Source organism: Porites lutea, chromosome 13 (assembly GCF_958299795.1).
Source record: "Porites lutea chromosome 13, jaPorLute2.1, whole genome shotgun sequence".
Lineage (NCBI taxonomy): Eukaryota > Metazoa > Cnidaria > Anthozoa > Scleractinia > Poritidae > Porites > Porites lutea.
This window is the reverse complement of record NC_133213.1, coordinates 21,358,557-21,366,495: the sequence shown is the minus strand read 5'-3', so window position 1 is coordinate 21,366,495 and position 7,939 is coordinate 21,358,557.

Here is a 7,939-nt window from a genome sequence, read left to right as displayed (position 1 = left end):
GTATGTCTGAGGAAGGTTTGAACCCATGAGTGATTTCATAGGTTGAGCATAATCGTTCGGTTAAACGTAAAGGCTTGTTTATAGTGGGAAGTGCACTTGGCTTATCCAGCTGGTTTATAGGCACTCCACTCAAATACTCAAATACTTGATTAGAAACAATTGCAAATAATTCAAATACAACATAACAGGATTAAAAACCACAACCAGGTAATACCAGGCATACAGTTGGCTATTTCCAGGTGTGGCCAAGGATTGAACCCGGGACGACCGAGAACAAATCCAGCAAGTGTGGCCAGAGCGGAACTCGAAGCCGCCGGGGACAGCCGGATTGCGAGTTCGACGTGCTGACCACTCAGTCGGCCACGCTGCCTCCTTGACGTAGTCCTGAATACTGCAAATGAATTACATCACGAGTCTTTACAGTAATCACGGCTTAACTGACAGACGACCAATAACATGCCGACTTTTATAAGCCAATAACCAATAACCAAAGTTTAATACCATCAACTGACGTGATTCAACTCACTTTGACTCTGACGATGACTACCGCGCAGGTTGTCAAAATTAAACGTTAGTCACTGTCAACAACAGTCCTGCTCCATGACTAAGTTCACCCGGGCGATCATGCTCAACCTACTCATACATTTTTTCACGCTGACAGAACAGTCAAAATTCTTACTAAGTCACTTGCGCCTTTGACTTAAGCTTTTCTTGAGTTAAATTTCGATCTCAATATCTGGCTTGAGTTTGTTGCTCAGTTTAAAGTAGATTATCTCCACGTGAAGACTGTTCAAATCTTTCATAGTCACTGATATGTTTTGATCTACGCTAATCGATCGCTAAGAATAGTAGCTGTTCAGGAAGGTTAACCTTTGTTCCCGTACCTCCTCATATCTTTGGATGAACAATCTTTAAAAGTTAAATACTAAGAGAAGCATGAAAACTTTATAGCGTCCTTCCTAAGTTAAGGCTTAGGAACAAAAAGCTTGCGATTCTCTTTCTATTCTTCTCAGGACTTCTTCCGAGTGCAACTGTATGCTTGCATTTTCTTGGAATCCAATTAGTTAGATTCACGTAATAGTAACTAAATCAGCATGAGAAGTTATTTTTCCAACCGGAAAGGTTTCCTGTTCTAGACAAATGGATGGAACTTTTTTCAAGCCATCTTCTTTCGAGAGTACGCTGTTCATACGTTCATACAAAATCACCGGGCCATGAAAGCTAGGTTGCATTTATATTGACGGAATGGCCATCGGCCTTTTCACGAAAAGGCGTAAAAAACTTCCCGTCAGGCTTTATTCTTTTCGCCGTGACGCATACATGACGCAAATGCGCAAGAAAAGGAACGAAAGGCACTGGAAACGAGTTTGAAAAAGATGGCGGCGGTGTCACAGCGTTTTGGGCATCCCCTTCTCATATTACTGCAGCGTTTTGGGCATCCCCCGGTACCCTCCCGGGATGCCCAAATCCCTAGTGTATTGGTCATCCCCTCCAAAAAATTCTGGATTTCGCGGTAAAATCAAAAACGTTTTAGAGATAGATTCCGCTAAACATAGAAATCTTTTCCAGAATAAATTAGTAATGAACGACGAGGGTCTGAGCTTTCGGCGCAAATCAACCGCGCATTTTATTTATAAGCCACATTTTACTTAGTCCTCAATTAGTTCTAACTGAAAAGAGACCGAAAAGCCACTGAAAAACAGACACCACTACTGGCTCGCTTCACTACTTATATTTGTGAGTCATTCTAGATGTGACTGAATATCACATTTTGCATAACTATGACATAGCGCAAAGTTATTCCATGTTTTACCCTCATCGGTCTGTCTTAACACTTCCTGCACTTTTCAAGTTAGTTCTACGAAACTGGTTCCTTAGAAAAATACTTCAAAAGGGCCATTTATACCGGGACAATTGAGAGACTTCCTCCGAAAAACGTAATACGTACGAGCTTGATGGTAAGTCTTACCTAAGTCGCGTCCTTTTACTTCAGGTCGATACCAATCAATGAAAATCGAAAATTGATCTCAATCAACATTATCAGTAAAAATCAATAAAAATCTATTGAGTGATATTGATTGGTTTAGCCAATCAATAAAAATCGATAATCACTCACCGATGCGTCTAAACGTTATTGATTTTCATAAGTAGTTTGTAAGGTGCCGGTAATAGTCAACAGTTACAGAATTTTTCCCTATAACGACACCCAAACTGGCCGGCAATGTATGTCTACGTCTGCTGGGAAACTTCCCAGTAAGTCAGGTTGCAGGTTGTAGGTGCAACATTCCGGCTGGGAACACTTCCAATAGTCTTGCTAGGAGTGAGGAACAGTTAAATTTTTCCCAGCATTCTCCCAAATTGTTTAAAGTGGCTTCAGAAAGCTTTATTCATGCTTTGTTGTTGTTTTTAGGACTGTTTTTCAAAATTTCTTGTTGGGTGCCCCTGAGTTTCTACCGACTTCAAGTTACGAATTAACACTACTACTACTACAATGGACGGGGAACAAAAGAACTTGGAACTGTGCGAAAAAACCCTTCCAAGTAATTTTTGCGCAGGACTTTGTTTCTTATGACAATGTTTTGATTGGCTTTGGGTTCATTCGTTGTCCCCCCACTCCCCCACTCCCCCCAGAAATGTTGTGTCCAAAAAAGCACTCATTTCCACCCAATTTGCTCAAAATTTAATTTTGTTTGCAGTGGGAACAGTCCCGTCTAATGGTGAATTCTCTATATAAAACCGTTTTATGATGCTGTTATTTTTATAATATCATAGGTGACAAATTACTCCTTAATTTTGGCGCGAAATTTTAGCGTTAATTTGCAATTTCACATGTGAAATTACAAAATTGCCATGGCAACCCTTCCGTACGTCTCAGTGTCAAGATGGCGACGAAGTTTTAAAATGCCGTGAATGAAGATGTCAGGACACAAAAAGACGCTTTAGGAAACCTGAATACACAAGAGAATATAAAGAAGGATTCTAACAGGTATTTTGCCGAAAAAGTCTGGAAAATTCTGAACTTTATAAGCCAAATTTAAGGTCTAAACATTTGAGAGAGTGGAGTTATCGATCGATACGGATCCAGGATAAACATGTCAAAAAATCCAAGATTGCTAACGTAATTCGTCCCCCGTGATATTAATAGGTAATCAAATGGTATACTCGTGAAATTAGGGAATAATTTCACGCGCGTTTTGTCCAAATCCTAATAATTTCCCGGGCCTTCAGGAGAGGGAAATTATTAGGATTTGGACAAAACGCAAGGGAAATTATTCCCTAAACTGGATTCACATACTAATTTGTTGTGCAAGGGAAGCGTGTGTTTCGATCGTCCTGAATACTGAATGAATTCATTTTGTCTTGTGAGATTATTCCGTTAAAAAACTGCAAAATTATAGTTAAAATAGGTCAAAAATGACAAAAATTCTGTTAGAGGTCTGAAAACAGACAACGCCTGATAGTTCTGTTTACATCAGAGATGGTGTAAAAAGGCTGGTTTACGCACTACCAGCTAGAATTGTAGCGAGCCACAAAAAATTCTACCTAAATTTTACCTAATTTTTCATTTTGGCCTTTCCTGTAGACAGGGAGACACCGATAAGTTTTAACGAGTAAATTGGCTGCCATCGGGGACTATAGTGTCTTCACGGCCTTTATAGCATAAAATTATAAAATAAAGGTGGTAAAGGTGGCATGGGCACAAAGGTGAATTTGCTTGGGAAGAATTTGTTTTCCACGCCTAATCTACTGTGGCCAAAGGTGATTTCTATTTATTAGGTGTACAAATGAGACTATTAACCCGATGTAAGATTTTAGATGTTGCTCCATTCTCGCACTGTTTGCAAATTATTTTTCTCTTAAGTCACCCAGCCCCACCCTTAAACGTCATATGGATCTCCCCAGTTCACCGATTTGTGGATTACAAAGTTATTGTTTGATTTAAATCATAAATTAATTATCTAGAGCTACGCTTTTAGCCCTGGCTAAATCTATATATTATTAGAGAGATAAGCATCACGTTTACGCCTAGTGAGGTAAACGCGAATTTGTACCATGTGACCAAGTTTCCCCCCTTCTACTTGCCGTTTACTGTTCATCATTTCAACACATAAATGAGTTGTTTCACGCAAATTTTTGTCCATAAGTCAGAATTTTTTTGAGCTGTTATTTTGAGAAACTCTCAACTTGAATCTGACGTTTGCCGTTTGCCGTATACGTGATGCTTAAACTCTCTAGTGAGAATCACTGGAATTTAAAGTATGAAAATCGTGACTAACTACAAAATATAAATTGTACTGACACAACGTGTGAGAAATGTCTCTTTACTATATAATAGAATAAATAAAATGCGTCTTTACTATAAATTAAAATTGCAGCATGATCTGACAAAAATAAATGAATAAATAAATATTAAGTGAAAACGTGAAAAATGAATAAAATATATAAACTAACAAATTGAATCTGAAGCCTTAAAAGTTTTCAGCCAAAAGAAAGGAAAACAAAACCGAAAAAGTTGTTTAGAAAGGCCATCGACAATTAATATTTTAGCGGTTACGTTATATTTGGCATTTATGGCGTGATATTTGAGTTTCAAATAGGCATGTCCCGATTGCTCTTGGCACTTTTTCGAATTTGGAGCACTATTTTACATTTCCAGCACTCTTGAGCACTTTCTTGACTTTGGAGCAGAATTTGAGCATTTTTTCGCTTTTTGGGCAACATTTAAGCATTTATTTTTACAATTTTCCACTTGTTAATGCAATATTTTGTCTTCGAAAAGTTTTCAGGAAGCCGAGCAATTCTATTATCATGAATTTGAATAAATCCACCTTGTCGCCTGACATGTTGTCATGAAAATGCAAATCTCCTATTAGAAAATCGAGGGTTAAAGCTTTAATTGATAAAACTAAGAACATTTATAAATATCTGCTAGGAAAAAATTAAAAACTACGAGCAACTTTCGAGCTCTATTCTATTTCATTCACTTGTTCAAAATTCGAGCAGTATTTGAGCACTTTTTGGACATGTTTAGCGCAATCGTGACATGCCTAAAACCTCCCTTACCAAACCATATGTATTTTAAAACTGATTTTAAAGTATTTAAAATGTATTTTCAGTATTTGAACACCATTTTCCTGTATTTTAATACTATTTGACAAAAGAATTTAAATTTTCGCCCCTGTTTGAAATATATCTTGAGTGTAGTTAAATTGTATTTCATGTAAAGGAAAACCTCTCTCATCAATTTACAATGTATTTTGTTTAATAAATATGATTAAAATAGAGTATTTAAAATGTATTTTGGGCATGGAACCACTAACACTGTTACAAACAGAGTTCAAATAGACTATTTGAAATATGTTTTAAGGGCTTTTATGCTGACTGTAATTAAGATACTTTTAAATAGGGTACTTAAACTCTGTTTTGAGTTGTATCTAAAATGTATTTTGAGACGCATCCACTCACAAAGTTATAAACATAGTTCAAATAGACTATTTGAAATATGTTTTAAGAGCCTAAATGCTGACCGTATTTTAAATCCTTTTAAATAGGGTACTTTAACACTGTTTTGAGTTGTATCTAAAATGTATTTTGAGACGCATCCACTGACAAAGTTACAAACAGAGTTCAAATAGACTATTTGAAATATGTTTTAAAACCTTAAGAACTGACCGCATTTTAAATACTTTTAAATAGGGTACTTAAACACTGTTTTGAGGTCTATTTGAATTGTATTTTGGGCACACAGCACTCTGGCTATAAAAACAGATTATCCATAAACTATTTGAAGTCTGCTTAAAGTCATCAAATGCTTACCTTATTGTAAATACTTTAAAGTAGTGTACTTAAAACTTATTATTACTAGGGTGCAATACTGTAATGTCTTTTGGGAGACTTATACTCAGACTATAAATAAAAGTAACAATTGCACAAAGTTAATTTTTAAGCCTTCATCGTGTCACGAACTCATAAATGACTCAAAACAAGCTGTCAGGGGCACCCAACGAGGATATAGTTCAAAACCACTTAACATAGCATTGTTCAACGTATTTTAGTATTCAAACGGTAGATATAGGCATATTTTTATCCCCTAAAAACTTTTCATCTGTTCGGATTTCCTAGCTGAAAGTCTAGTGATCCGAAAATTATAGGGATAAAAACTTACCTTCTCGAAAATTTTAGCCAGGAAGAGGCTCTCGAAAATTCTAGGTGGCCTTTTTTAGGGTCAAAATCCGTTAAAAATGGGTAATTATACCATTTTGTAGATGTTCGAAAATCCTAGGAGAGGCAGGCAAGCAAGAAATTTTACAACAAATGCTCCGAAAATTCTAGATCTCAAATCGTCTTCCGAACAGATATTTTCCCGAAAATTGCCGTTGGGTGCCCCTGAGCTGTCACATATTGTGGACCGGATTCTCCTCCCAACAAAGTTCGAAGCTGAGCGAAAAATTAAATCTAAATTAAATAAAAAAAGAGAAGAAAATTAGGAATAGGTTTTAGCTTTGACTGACAACACGTAACTGTGACAGTGTTCCGATAAAAGATCTATCCGTTCCTCACTGTTCATTACCTGCAAGCTCTTTGCGAAAATCTCCGCGTAGATTTTAGCCGTGATTCAATTAATGCAGTTAAGGGACTTTCCATAAGTTTTTTAAAAGAAACTTCTTAAAATCGCATTTTAATTTCATATAGAAATTTTTTCACAAACAGCCGAAGCCGCGGGCCGAGAACCGGATGCACGCGGTCAACAGAGGTTTATCTAAAATAAGCCCTTGAAATTACATAATAAATAAATTACATGTATCCAAGCTAAGATCTCACCTCATATATATTGCATCAAGAAACAAAGCTCAGATATGAATAAACTCCGACATATGGTTATCTTTCACTCATAGATTATTCCGCACATGCATGGCATATTATTTCTAGGATGTCACGCGCGACTGAAATCACGACTTCGCGCCGCGGTGATGTGATAAATGCACGTGATAAACAAACCGTCCTCTGTCCTTTGCTCATTTCAAATTATTCTACCGGCGGTTGCTGTGATGGCGGGTGCGCTTGATTTTACTGTTTGTTACGATCTTACAAAAGTATACATTTCAACTCTGCGGATTGTCTGAACACGTAGATGTTGCATTTATCACGGATCAAAAATGGGTATGACTCCTCAGCGACTGTTATGTACTTTGAAAGGATCTGGTTCAGTTTCTCTCCGAAGCACGCGGTCTTGTGCTGTCTTGACTTGTGTGTTAATCCAAGAGTCTTCTGTTATGTGAGTATTATACACAATATATGCATAACATGTTACTAAGACGCTTAAGTATACGCCATATGAGAAACAAATGAAGGGTAGTAAACATTTATATACTCCCGCCTGTACGGCAATTTTAGTTTTTACAGGGTTCCATGCTCAGCCTCGCTGTTCTCAGTCACTTGATGTCACGTCACCGACCTCTTTCATGCTCGTGTAAATTTGATGGTGTTATTCTTATGTTGTTCTTTATCAGCCAATAATTAAACGTTCAGGCGTAGCCTGCAAGCTTCTGATAATAATTGAGTAAAGCCGTGAATATAATAAAAAATGTAAGTTACATGTATGTAGATTATTATTTACCGGTAACGTAACGCAATACTCTTTTGAAGCGGAAGATTGATAGCCTGTGTACCGACTCCCTTCCCCTCCGATTTTTATTGAGGGGAGGGGGTTTGTACACAGGCTAAAGATTGATTTTAGCATTTCTGAAAAATTCCATAAGAATTTCCCGAGAATTCGTAGGGAAATCAACGTAAAGAAATCGGCTAAGAGATAATTACGGTAAAATGCTAGCGTAGGACTGTGTGGAGAAATTTCGCAGAAGTAAATCTTGCTTTTTCAGAGTAATTTTCGACGGTTTTGTATTCATTTTATTTCATGAATTTAACTGGTATTTTCATC